This window comes from Lampris incognitus, chromosome 1, assembly GCF_029633865.1.
Source record: "Lampris incognitus isolate fLamInc1 chromosome 1, fLamInc1.hap2, whole genome shotgun sequence".
In the NCBI taxonomy this organism is placed as follows: Eukaryota; Metazoa; Chordata; class Actinopteri; order Lampriformes; family Lampridae; genus Lampris; species Lampris incognitus.
In genome coordinates, this window is record NC_079211.1 from 37074310 (window position 1) to 37089124 (window position 14815).

A 14815-nucleotide genomic window follows, 5' to 3' on the forward strand; every position below is an offset into this window, starting at 1 on the left:
CTGGCCACCTGTGTGGATTTTTTAGCAGCCCACCCGGGATTTGTTGATGGCCACTACATCACTGGTGTTGAGAATGAGTTATTGGCTTGAATATGACTTATTGCACCCCTTACATGTTGTTTAATCAGAGCCACAAACTTATGTTCCACTCCCTCCCACACATTGTGTGTGTGTGTGTGTATGTTTATGCATGCGTAGGAGGGCTAAAACAAAGCTTATATGTGTGTTTTTGTGTATGTGTATATGTGTGCGTGTGTCTATGTTTCCATATGAGAAGGGTAAAACAGTACAAATGACACGTGTGTGTCCTTGCAGGCTTTGTGTGTGTGTGTGTGTGTGTGTGTGTGTGTGTGTGTGTGTGTGTGTGTGTGTGTGTTGTGTGTGTGTGTGTGCGTGCGCGCACACGTGTGATGTATAAATATATCCTATATGGTTTTAAGTGGCTTTGTGGAAGTCTGTATTTAGAAGAGGCATGGTTAAGTCTCCTCTCACCCCATTCATGCGGCTCATGCTCTTCCTCTCTTCTTCCACCTCTCGCTCTCACTCTCTCGCTTCCCCCTATCTATCTGACTGCATGGTGACCTGTGTTGTGCCATATCTGTCTGACTGTGTTTTTCTTAAGCAGTCTGCCTCTCACAGGCTGTCTCTGTCTCTTTCTCCGGTGGGGTGTCGCTCCCATCAATTCATTCCCATCTTTCTGGGTCTCTAATGCACATCTGCCTGTCCACACACATCCACACGTGCACACACACACACACACACACACACACACACATTAAGAATCATATACTTGACGCATCAGGTCTACCTCTCTTTTCTGTCTTTTACGCTTTTTTTTTTTGGGGGGGGGGGGGTTCCCCACTTTTTCTCCTCCAGTTGTACCTGGACAATTACCTCACTCTTCCGAGCCTTCCCAGTCACTGATCCACCCCCTTTGCTGATCTGGGGAGGGGCTGCAGACTACCACATACCTCCTCCGATACATGTGGAGCCGCCAGCCACTTCTTTTCATATGACAGTGAGGAGTTCACCAGGGGGATGTAGCGTATGGGAAGATCACACTATTCCCCCTCCCCCCCAACCGGCGCCCCGACCAACCAGAGCAGGCGCTAGTGCAGCGACCAGGACACATACCCACATCCGGCTTCCCACCCGCAGACATGGCCAAGTGTGTCTGTAGGGACGCCCTGACCAAGCCGGAGGTAACACGGGGATTCGAATGGGGATCCCCGTGTTGGTGGGCAACGAATAGACCACTACACTTCCCGGACACCCCCTTTTGACTCCTTCTCTTGTCTCTCTTTTCTTCTCCTTCTCTCTCCTATTTATCCCTGAAGGAATGCAGAATTCATCGGGTCAACCAGAGGAAAAGCACCGTGTGGCTTTGCTGTCGGCTCTTTGAGGCAAAAGACTGGTGTGGTTTGTCAACGTTCTGAATGTAAGTCTTTATTATGACTTTATATCAATACAACAATATCAGTTTACACTAAATTAAACCCTAAGAACTTAATGACAAACATTCCAGCAAAACACAAAAGCGACAAACAGCCTAACTTCATTTTACTATACCAACAATATCGAGTTGCATGCAACTTCAACATGGTGTATGTAACATCAAATGGATAGATAGAATTATTTTTATTCAAACTTTGTGCTTTTTATATGCTATTCTCTTCCATGCAATTTGTCAGAAAATCTATCACAAGGTACATCGTCCTGCTATTTCTGAAACAGTGTACAAAGCATTTCCCCAACCATAGGTTGAGCGGCCCCACTGCCAGAGCCGCCACACTGCCTCGAAGAATTTCACTATTCTTGGTTTCTAGAAGTTGTTTCAAAAGCCTTTCCCGCTCTGGCAAGAACCCTTTTCGAGAAGGAAAAGGGGGCAACATCTCAGCTCTGCACATGAACCATGTAGAATCACAGTTTTCCAAAACCCCTAAATCAGGCGCCAGGCACTTGCAACATTTACGCAAAGAGGACAGTGAGAGCTGAGTCCTATGTGTTTGCATATGTGAGATGCCGCTTGTATGACAGAAAGAGATGGATGACGGGGGGGGGGGGGGGGGGCAGAGAGCGCAACGGCACCAGTTTGTATTTGTTTGTATCTCCATGGTTATGCATGAGTCTCTGTTTGTGTGTCACTTTTTGGTCTATGCCTGTGTTTGTAAGTGTGTGTTTGTGTGTGCGCTGCGTGCGTGCGTGTGCGCGTGTGTGCGTGCGTGCCAGAGCGACAGTGACCGCTTGGGTTCATTTGTAACAATCAGACATAACTTAAACAATATAAATCACAAGTCTCACTTTTGACATACATGATCATGCCCACGTGTGCAAACACACACATGCGCGCGTGCATACACACACACACAAAACCACATACACACACACATGCACACACAACCACGCACATACATACATACAGTCATACATACATACATACATATACATACACACACACACACACACACACACACACACACACACACACACACACACACACACACATATACGTATATATATATATATGCACAAACAAACAAACACTCACACATTCATACACGGAGCCGAAACATGTCACATATGACTCCCTAGACACCTTTGTGTGTGTGTGTGTGTGTGTTCAGAGAGAGAGAAAGAGAGACATAAGCCAGTTCCAGCCACAGAGTAGTCTGCAGTCATAATAATGGCCAACAATGGTAGCACATGGCAGCACTGTAGACCTCACACAAAGATATAGATTTATGCAAATACACATTCTCTCTCTCTCTCTCTCTCTCTCTCTCTCTCTCTCTCTCTCTCTCTCTCTCTCTCTCTCTCTCTCTCTCTCTCTCTCTCTCTCTCTCTCTCTCTCTCTCACACACACACACACACACACACACACAAACAAACACATTCACATACTCAACTAGCATGAGAACATCAGTTACAACCATAACAGACACAAACCTATAAACATGTTTGATTACCATTTTGTCTCTCACTCTCTTCATCTCCTCTCCAATCTTGCTCTCTCTGCCGTTCTGTCTCTCTCTAACACACACACACACACACACACACACACCCCCACACATGAAGAGAGATTTTGGTGTAACTTGACCCCACACAATGCCAAAGGACAGATTTATTGCAATTTCAGGTCCACTTGTCGCCTGATAGTAAATAACATGGAAACTCTGTTTCCCAGAATTCAACAACAGATGAACACAGACACCGCCTGATGACATCGCGATAACCCAACTTTCACTAGACAGGGGTTCGACTTCTGATTGAGATTTATTTGTGTGTGTGTCTACAGTTTGAAAAAAGTGATGCCCGCTTTCAAAATATAAATAAAATTTGGATTTTTTTGAAATGATAGCAGGTCAATATTTTCATCTTTAAATAATATGATAACAAGTATCTATCCATCCATTATCCAAACGGCTTATCTTGCTCTCAGGGTTGTTGGAGCCTATCCCAGCAGTCATCAGGCGGCAGGTGGGGAGACACCCTGGACAGGCCGCCAGGCCATCTCAGGGCCGGCCGGCCAGCCGGCCGACACACACACACACACACACACACACACACACACACACACACACACACACACACACACACACACACACGCACACACACACACACACACACGCACACACACACACACACACACCGAGGGACAATTTAGTATGGCCAGTTCACCTGACCTACATGTCTTCGGACTGTGGGAGGAAACCGGATCACCTGGAGGAAACCTACGCAGACATGGGGAGAACATGCAAACTCCATACAGAGGACGACACCCAAGGTTGGAATACCCTGGGGCTCGAACCCAGGACCTTCTTGCTGTGAGGTGACCATGCTAACCACTGCACCAACGTGCCGCCATGATGATAACAAGTACTCAGAAAAAACTGTAAACATTTTAAATAAGTTTATGTCTTTTGTCAGGTAATCGTTATATAGCATCTTGCGTGATGAAAAACCCTGAAAACATAAAAATCAAACGTGTTTTTTTCTATGCCTGCTGATAATGCAGTTGCATTATTAAAAAGGGGAAGGAAAGTGCCCGTAGCCAAAAATCCAATAAATGGACTGGTGCAGGTCTAAGCAAAACTGAATCGCTAAATTAGGTAAAAGGTCTTGGAGATGTAAATTCCAGGCAGTGTTAACAGGATGACACATTTCTCTACTTCCCCTGTTAGGGTGCATTGTAGGGTTACAAGATGCAAATAGTCCAAATGCAGGACAAGCTGCAACATTTTGTGGTATAGATTTATAATGTCCACTCTTTATAGGCTGCCAATGCAAAAAGGTATAGGAGTTATAAAATGTGTATTGGCCGACACATTTATGTCCCGCCTGCAGTTACACTCTCACCCACTATCAGTGCACAACTCTCTCTCTCTCTTTCTCTCTCTCTTTCTCTCTCTCTTTCTCTCTCTCTCTCTCTCTCTCTCTCTCTCTCTCTCTCTCTCTCTCTCCTCTCTCTCTCTCCTCTCTCTCTCTCTCTATATATATATATATATATATATATATATATATATATATAATTGGCTTGAATAACAGATTAGAAATAAATTACTACAGGCACAGCCAGTAATAAATGATGAGAGTGGTCTTCGACTCTGTGCATTGTGGGTTTTGTCTGACTGAAGCGCATGTTAATTTATGACCAGTCAAACGCCATGATATGAGAGAGCGGAGACGTCTGAGCAGAGAATGAATGAAGACATTATTGGACGGTATTAAAAATCGCTCGTTTAATATTTAAACAGAGAAACGTCTATGTTTGTTAAAATTTGCGTCAAAATGTGGGACATCTTCTCAATATGAGGGACATGGGACAAAGGTCAACATGCTGTGCAGTACAACGTAGAGATACAAGGTCACCGTAGTACATTCACTACGCTCCTGCAATGCAACTAAAAGGAAATGCCAAACTCCGCGATTTGCCTACAGCGGATGTGACACTCAATCCATTTAGCAGTGAGTTTTAACCAGAGTGATACAGAACCAGGAGTCAGAACATCGGGGGTCCAGATTTTGGCAAAAGGACGGTTGCTGGGAGGAGACAAACATCATCTAATGTCACGATGAATCAGTAATCAGGAACCCTTTATTTGTCATTTCATTTCATGTACACAAGTACATGAAATGAAACAAGATACCGTTACCCCCTGCCCATAACACTGCAACACACAGACAAAAACACATACCTAAAAAACTACCAAGAACACATATATAAAACTACAAAGTATATATATATATATCACTGTCCGAGAGAACGAACGCCCGGATGACTGTCAGAACTGCCGGTCTGCATTGGCTAGCAGTTAGGTTAGCCTGCCCCGCTTCGGCATCCTGTCAGACCACCCTCAGTGTTTCCTCCTCAGGCGCAGCTCCAGGCAGGGCCGTGGGCCCTGGGCCTACCAGACGCAGCAGACCAGGCTCCCCAGCCGATCAAATGCCAGCTCTCCCAGCCAGACACCTTTGACACCCCTTCCCCGCACTCCACATGACAACGCCAAAAACACAGACAACACTAGGCGAGGCCACCGCCAGACTGCCCTCGGTGTTATCAGAACTGCCGGTCTGCATGGGCTAGCAGTTAGCTTAGCCTGCCCCGCTTCCGCATCCTGTAAGACCGCCCTCAGTGTTTTCTCTTCGGGCACAGCTCTGGGCAGCGTCGTGGTCCCTGGGCCCATAGCAGACAAAGCTCTCCCAGCCGATCCAGCACCAGCTCTTCCAGCCATCAAACGAATACATGGACAAACGTGGACAGACCCTGGACAAAGACACTGCATGTATGGTACTAGGTGAGGCTGCTGCAAATGTAAGTTTGCACCATCATCTTCCCACACCAGTATAGGGTGAGGCTGCTGCAAATGTGAATTTGCGCCGCCATCTTCCACACTGGAAACAGAAATAAAAACTGTCTCCTTTTGGTCATGAGATGAGCTCTCTGAACGATGCTGCTTTGACATGCATGTGAACAGATACCAACAGTGATAAAGTGCACTACCGTGTAGACAAAACACTGACCAGTTCCTAAAAACCTGATCTGAACATGTGCATGTGATTACTGAGAAGACTAGATTTGTTTGGTGGTTCTAGTTCATAAATAATAGATTGTAGGGTATAGGATGCCGCTGTAATTTTACTACCATTTCCTCACGCCTTCGCACACGCATATGCACAAGCATGCATATGAGCACACACGCAAACGCACAAACACAAACACACAAAGGCTAGCAGCCAGGTTTTTAAAGCATCCTTTAGGAAAACTAAAGCATCCCAAATCAGAGCCAGATCATTAGTCTGGCCTTGAACAGGAACAGAAAAAAAACAGTCAACAATCAACAAAGCTTGTATTCTCTACAGTTAAACACAGAGGTCAAATGACGCCCCACACACTTTCTCTCTCCCCCTCCTCTCGTCTTCTTTTCCCCCTAACCTCCCCTCTCCCTTTCACCCCATCCTCCTCCCCCGTTGCCACTTCTCCCCTAGTCTCCTCCTCCTCTTTGCATCTTCACCTGTCGTCAGTGGTCGTTCAATCCTCTCTCGCCAACCCCACCTGTCTTCACTCCTTTCCTCCCCTCCTTCCGACAACTCCGGTTCACTCGTTCTTCCCCGTCATCTCCTCCCTTCTTCTCTCCGCTCCTCTGTTCTCCTCACGGCTCCTCTCACCCCGTTCCTCAACTTCTCTCCTCTCCCCTCTACTTCTTCTCCAACATTCCAGGGAGTAAGCCTGTTTTTGATTAGTGTTCTCATGTAAACCTAAATTGTGATTAAACAAACCCCTGTGTGAGTGCATTTGGCCCCGAATCAAGTTTGCCCTGTCTCTTAAATACATGTACACACGTAGCAGCAGAGAAACAAGCACACACACACACACACACACACGTGCACACGCACATGCATGGACGGACACAAGACATGGACAAACATATGAATGAAATTGTGCACACAGGAGCACACATACATATACATATGCATATACATATTCAAAGACACACAAACAACCAAAAAAAAACAAAAAACTTAGTGGCACCAAAGGCCGAACAGATGCACAAACATGGAGGAAAAATGACAGATACAAACACCCACACATAGTATGCGTAAGCACCAACTCACACGCTCTCGAGCATGCACGTTGGGCAGACATGCTCACTTCCACCATAACTCACCAACATGAATGCACACACACACACACACACACACACACACACACACACACACACACACACACACACACACACACACACACACACACACACACACACACGACTGCACACCCCTGCAGCCTGTAGAGTAAATGGGTCAAGGGGAAAGTCATTGAGTTTTAACAGAACTTAACTGTGTGGGCTAGAAGCTACAGGGCTACTTCCCCCCATCCAACCATCCTTTATTTGCAAGGATAAATTACTACCACATGGAGTCTCTGTGCTATTTCAGTACACACATATATAAATTCCTTGCCATTTATATATACACACACACACACACACACACACATATATATATATATATATGTGTGTGTGTGTGTGTGTCCCCGTGGCGGACTACCTAGCCTGCAAGCCGCTGAGTAGGCAGCTGAGGTGAAAAGGTGTTGCACGCAGCCGTGAACTTTAAGACTGCCCGGCTGGTCGAGAATTCTCCCTGCTAGACGCACTTAACCATGTTTGATTCACACTTCTGCACATTCTCACAGACACACAGGTACATGTGAGCCCCCACACAAACGCTCATGTGCGCACACACACACACACACACACACACACACATGCAAAACAAAATAAACAAAAAAATTCAGGTATGCACACAAGCATGCACACACCTGAACTTCAAGACCTTTGGCTGTTGGATAGTGCTCTGCAAATGTAGATTGCAAATCATTGTTATTCACAGCGTGAATAAAACAACAAACGTAAATGTGCATGAGCACACATGGAGAACAACTTGAATGGTTCAAGTGAGAGCAGTCAAAGCTGCCGAGTCTAAATGCTGGGTAAAAAAGCATCAAGTTGTTGTGAAGAGAGTGAGAAGATAGATGATGAGAGATAATGACAATCTACGAAGACCAAGATGAAGTGGGAGTTTGTTTGTGTGCGAGTGTGTGTGTGTGAGAGAGAGAGAGAGAGAGAGAGAGAGAGAGAGAGAGAGAGAGAGAGAGAGAGAGAGAGAGAGAGAGAGAGAGAGAGAGAGAGAGAGAGAAGGAGAGCAAGAGAGAGCAAGAGAGAAATAAGGAGAAGTTGAGACGAAGAACTGATAAAACCATTTTTCTCTTTCTATTGCGCTCTCTACATTTCTCCCAGAGACAAGCTCTCTCCCTCGCTCTCTCTCTCTATTAGTCTTACATTGTTGGCTGGTTTTTCAGACAAGGATTAAGTCTAAATCCTCAATCCTTCTCTTTAAAAATGGAGAGTGAGGAGAGCTCCCTCCAGTTTAGGCTGAGGCTTAGCCAACTACTTTTAAAGTAACACTTACGTCTGTCAACCTAACCCTACATCCACGCTGTAAAATATTTCACTTCTGCACACTGTTGGTTCAATGCAAACAAATGTTTGCCATGAACCAACAGTTTATCATTCTTCTTCAAAAAGATGACAAAAGTCTCCAAAAGCAAAACTATCATGTGAACAGATGTCTAAAGAAGTTTTGTAAACACTGCAATATAGCCCTGAAATGTGAGTTGCTTTTGCAAGAGCAATTGTTTAATCTTCCTTTTGGAACGGAGCTCTTCTTTAGCATTTTCTCATTAATCTGATTCAATTCTGATCATTTGTCCAAGTTGATGCGGCAACGTGCTGCTCTCTCTCTCTCACCCTTTCTCAGGGTTTTCAGTATCTCTGTAGGTTGTATTTATCTAAGTATGTCTTGGGACTAAATCATGCTGCTGTCTGGGTTGTGGGAAACATGCGCGTGCGCACACACACACACACACACACACACACACACACACACACACACACACACACACACACACACACACACACACACACACACAGGCAGTAAGTCCACACAAGCCACTGAGTGAAGCCTTATTTTAGAGGCGCTCTGGTCACGTTCACTCTCTGAACGTCTTCCTCTCCCTGAACACTATCAGTGGGCTCTGTGACGCAGCTCTGTCGCGGGACCTATGGGCCTCCTGATGCAGCTGCGTGCCAAAACCCACATTGCAAATGGAAAATTCTCTCAACATAGAGGTATTCTTTGCTTGGTGTAGAAAATCAAATGAGACAAATACTGAGAAATGTGAAATCAAATGTGAATTTAAACATAAGGCAAGATTGCTATACTTGTTTAATTTGAGATGAGGCCTTGTGATGCCGTTGACAGTCAGAGGCTGCAGTCCTAGTGGTGCAGCATGCAACTCTGGGGCTGCTTGATGAGCATAGCCTGCTTGCAAGCCTTCGATGACTTTACTTTTTGGTCATCTTTTATCATCAGAATGTTCTGTAATGACTCCAATCAGTGCCTGATACCAAAACACACACACACACACACACAAAATCAAACTCTCACAATCCATCTCTGTGTTGTTTTAAAACCACAACTTGAGTGAAGAAATGTGGGGGGTTGGGAATTATTTCTTTATTTTATTTTTTCTGATGTTAGTACCCAGTGGTGTGAAACCCAAACAGAAGGTCTGGAGCCTGGTGACAAGAAAACAATCCTACAATTCCTGGCAGTTAAATAAATATTAAAGCTATTTGCTCTCTTCAAGTCATTCTGCGTGTGTGCTTACATGCAAGTGAATGAATAAGTGAGAGAGAGAGAGAGAGAGAGAGAGAGAGAGAGAGAGAGAGAGAGAGAGAGAGAGAGAGAGAGAGAGAGAGAGAGAGAGAGAGAGAGAGAGAGAGAGAACAGAGTAAGGACAATTTACAGTTGCCCCTAGTCCTTCTCCACCCCCCGCTTTTGAGGCCACCTCTGCCACAGCCAATCACAAAACACATAGAGCGTGCCCACTTCCTGAAACCCAAGCCGTGACATTCCATCAGGTAAACTACGGCAGTTCACTCTAAATGGTCAATTACCCAAGATTAAAGACGGTCGCCTCGTCTTTAATCCATTAACTTAATTAGGAGGAAAAGCCATCTCAAATGACTCCCTTTTCACTTTAACCCCCCCCCCCCAACCTCCACCTCTAAGCCCCTACTGAACTAGCCAACTTGACTAACAACACATTTTATTTACAGCGACGGCAATGTGTGTGTGTGTGTGTGTGTGTCTCTCTGTTGGGGGGGGGGGTGACTTTAGGCTCCATACACACATTCACATACGGCCCCACTGTTACACTTAACTATTAAGTGCCCAGCTCAAGGCTGGTTCAGTGTGGCAAGTGTGTGTCATTATAGAGTGTGTGTCATTGCAGCGTGTGTCATTACAGAGTGCTGGCAGACTATCACTTTTGGGGCTGGGGATACGGTCAGCACAACGACAATTTGCCAGAGTCCTAGAGAAACATAAAATGAGGATGAAGCAGCTGTACACTGTACCCTTTGAGAGAATTGCTGAATGTGTGAAAGAACTCCGGTATCAGTATGTCCAGGTAAGATGTCTGTTCAGTAACCAGACACGATAAATACACAGCTATACATAATGTAAAGTTACTGTAACTCTGTGGCTTTACTGTATTTTAGAGAGTAATGGAGACTGCACATACATTCCTCTTTGTGGATGAAGCTGGATTCAACCTGGCAAAAACATGCCGCAGGGGAAGAAATGTGATTGGACAGAGAGCAACTGTGGATGTCCCAGGCCAGAGAGGCGCTAACGCCACAATGTGTGCAGCACCACCCGATGATGGTTCGCTGTCACACAAACCACTCGCTGGTCTCTACAATACAGAGAGGCTAATTTCTTTTCTGGATGACCTACATAATAGACATGTGACAGCAGAGGAGAGAAGTTGAGAAGTTGAGAGGCAGAAACTCCCCTACCTTCGTTGTTGTGTCAGATAATGTGGCATTTCCACCTCTCTGCTCCAGTCACAGACTGGTTTGCTGAACATCCCAGGATATCAGTACTATTCCTGCCTCCATACTCCACTCTCCTAAACCACATACAGGAGTTTTTTCTCTGTGTGGAGGTGGAAGGTTTATGACCACCATCCACATGACCAGAAGTCCTTACTGGATGCCATGAATGGTGGTGTGGAGACACTGCTCCTGAAGACTGCCAAGGTTGGATTAGACATTCCAGAAGATACTTTCCAAGATGCATCACCGGAGAAGACACAACTTGTGGCAAAATGCAAGAGAGGGAGGACTACCTCCCATATGTCCATTCTCTTTCGCTCTCTTTCTCTCTCGAAGACAGCTGCCTTCTCCCCATCATGCTAATTAAACTATTCTTACTTGCTCAGCAGAACAACTTAACCTCAAAATGGCTGATGCTTTTATGCATGACGCAACTCAGTGGGGGGTGAGCAGGGAGAGGTTTAAGATCCTGCTCAAGGGCACATATGGTAGTTGGTGGGCTTGAACCTTTAAGTTACTGAAAGGCCTTTCTAATTACTGGCATCCCCCCCCCCACCACCACCATCACCTACTATCTCAGCGGTGGCTAAGCATGTGCCATGGAGAGCCATGTGTATGCAGGTTTTCATTCCAACTCGACTCCACACCAGATGATTTCACTGATACATTCTTCCTATTTCGTTGAAGGGTTGCTAATCAGTGAAATGACCTGGTGTGGAGCTGACTGGAATGAAAACCTGCATACACATGGCTCTCCATGGCACATGGTTAGCCACCCCTGACCTATCTGTTTGTTGTGGGAGAGCATAGCGCTTCTCATTCGCTGCCAGCCCAGATTTTCATTATGGTTCCGATCTGGAGTCCTGCTGGTCAGAAGCAGACTTCTCGAGTAGGGTTGGGGGGGGGGGGGCTGCAGCAATGGACAAAAATAGGATAAAAGTTGAAATAATGACAAAAAAAGAAAAGGAAAATAGGCAGGCTTTGAAGGGGAAGCATGAATTTACAACCTCTGCTCCAGAAGACATCATCGCACACAACTCCGCTGGCTAGATTTTTAGTTTGAGTACATGCCTGGGCATGTTTGTCGGTGAAATCACTTCCTGCCTTGCATAACAGTTTGCATCCCCAGCCCCGTTTTAACTTGGAAAGCGATGGAAAAGGGGAAACATCTCTCCGGTCCCATGTTACTGATCTCTTCACTCTGTCTCTCCCCTAGCGCTCTCTTCCTCCTTTCCTCTCATGTGCAGTAATCAAATGCAACCTGAGCTTGTGTAATGGCTAAGAATGTTGCCGCCCTTGTGAGTATCGCTGACACAAAACCAATGTCAGCTCAAACGGTGGATTTGGGGCTCTGCGTGAAACATCCATGTGCATTGGTGCACGTGCACGCGTACTGGCTCACTCAGAAGGAAGTGGAGAGAGGAGGACCGAACCTCCATCTGAGGGAATGTGAAATAAATCAGCTGTTGTTGATGTTGTGCATTGATTGTTTGTTTGTTTCAGTCTGAGCTATAATAAACATTTAGCAGTCTAGCAGGGACAGGATTGATCTGTCACTTCACCTTCTGTTCAAAGTTTGAATCTGTGTGTGCATGCCCAGATGTGTGCCTCTCTGTGTGTGTATATGTGTGTGTGCGCATGTGAGAATTCGTCTGACCACAGTCTCTGCAAACTGTGGGGGAGATGGCCGCAGACTGCACACACTGAAACCCACAGACTCCAGCCCTCTATCCATCTGTCCTCCTCGCATCTATCTCTCCATCTATCTTTTTATCTTTCTCTTTACCCCCCCCTTTCCAAGCACCTAGCAGGCAAGACTCCAGTCTTTCTATCCATGTACCCCTCTCTCCCTTTTCTACCCATCACCGACATCCTTTCACCCATCCACCTCTACCCCCAACCGGCCCCCACTGACCTCTTCAATAACTGGTGTTCATTTGTCTCTGTCACGGTGCTGTGACCCATAATGGCTCGGGTGGAATGACGTGTGTTCCAATAAGGAAAAGTCCAACCAAACCTCCTCGTTGTTGACTTTGAATTGTCCGCGACATCTCAGCAGCTTCCAGAGCTCTTTAGTAAAGGGCTATTTTCTAGACTTACTTCACGCCGATACTTCCAACCCTCTTTGACACCAAACCCCAAAGGCTGCCCATTTGCCTTTAATGTGACTCCAATGCCTGTACACCAACCCCCCATCCTTCTCTCCTCCCTGCTTCTGCCCCCCCCCCTCCTCTCCAAACCTCAGACCACAGGGTTTTAATAGGAGGGTTAAGAGGTAATTCCTATCACACTGCCATCATTTAATATCTGACAGGGAGAAAGGTTATGAACCCCAAACCAAAAAACCAACCTAGCCAGCCAGCCAGTGGGCTGTCCGACTTCACCTCCCTCCCTCCCTCTCTCTCTGTCTCTCGCTCTACCTCTCACTACCTCTTTCCTCCCTCTCTCTGGTCTTTTCTCCATCTCTGTTATCTCTCACTCCTCTGTTAGCTGTCTTCGTAATTTTGCTCTCTGCATCTTCTTTTTGTCTCTCACCATCCTTCTCTTTCTCTCCCACTGACTCTCTGTCTCACCATCTGCCCATCCCTCTCCGTGACTCTCCCACTCTGCACACTACTCATTATCGCCATATGAGGGCGCGGCAAAACACAGCGTCAAAGGGATGAAAAGTACCGAAAATCGGAGGGAAAAAAAGAAAAAAGAAGAAGAGGAAAACGGAAAGGAGGAAAAAAAAGAGAGGAGGAAACTCCAGACACTGTAATTTAGATTGTGCTGATGGCGAGGCAGGGATATGAAGAACATGAGATTTATAATGTTAAGTTTGGACTGCGCTCACCCTTTCCACTCTTTTACTGAGTTGTCTAAGAGCGCCGAGGGGACTCCTGTTGGACTGGTGATAAATAAGAGCTATCAAGACCAATTAGACTTTTATACAACAGTATGCCAAGCTAAGGAGGAAACGGGACTGTCACTCAAACACACAAAGGAGGAGCGAGACACACACACACATACACACACAAGAGAGAGAGAGAGAGAGAGAGAGAGAGAGAGAGAGAGAGAGAGAGAGAGAGAGAGAGAGAGAGAGGCGGGGGGGGAGTAAGAGTGATAAAAAGAAGAGACACTGACAGGGATAGGAGGAGTGACTGCGTGTGTGCGTGCGTGCGTGCGTGCGTGCGTGTGTGTCACTATGCGTTCCTGTGCAAGGTGCATTGATGAGGACCATCACGTAAAAGACAGTTTGCTTACAGCCATAACAGTGTAGTTTGCTGTCCTCGGCGATGCATCACATATCACCACAAACATAAGCAACACCGTCAGTCCGACCAGGGAGTGAGAAAAGCTTCTTTTTGTTGGCGTTTTTCAATTTCCTTGCTGCTGTAAAAGATTTTTATGCGGCTTTTTCTGCAAACCAAAACCTTCACATTGAGAAAGTGCTAGAGAATATGAAATGGGTTTATTGTTGTTATTTTTATTGCTGTTGTCTATTTATAACTACTGCCATGTCAACTGCAGAGCTATGGTGTCAAACCGAGGTTCAATTACACCTGAAGGACCAATAAGCAGGGTTTTCTTTCAGGTTTAATGGAAGGAACATTTCACAGACCCGGGAGGTAGACAAACCTTCAGTCCATTTCAAAATAAAGTAAAAAAGTGAAAAAGATGTATTCTGAAAAAAAAAATTTTTCCAAGTAAAAGCCTGCTGTCATTGAACTTATGTTGATTGGATTCACCATCTACTTACCTTGAACAATAATTATCAATAACTGGCATCAAACAATGTGATGAAATGTATGCTACCCACAATGGAAAACAACATTACTATATTTTTGAACAGAAAATATGTCCTTGCCTCA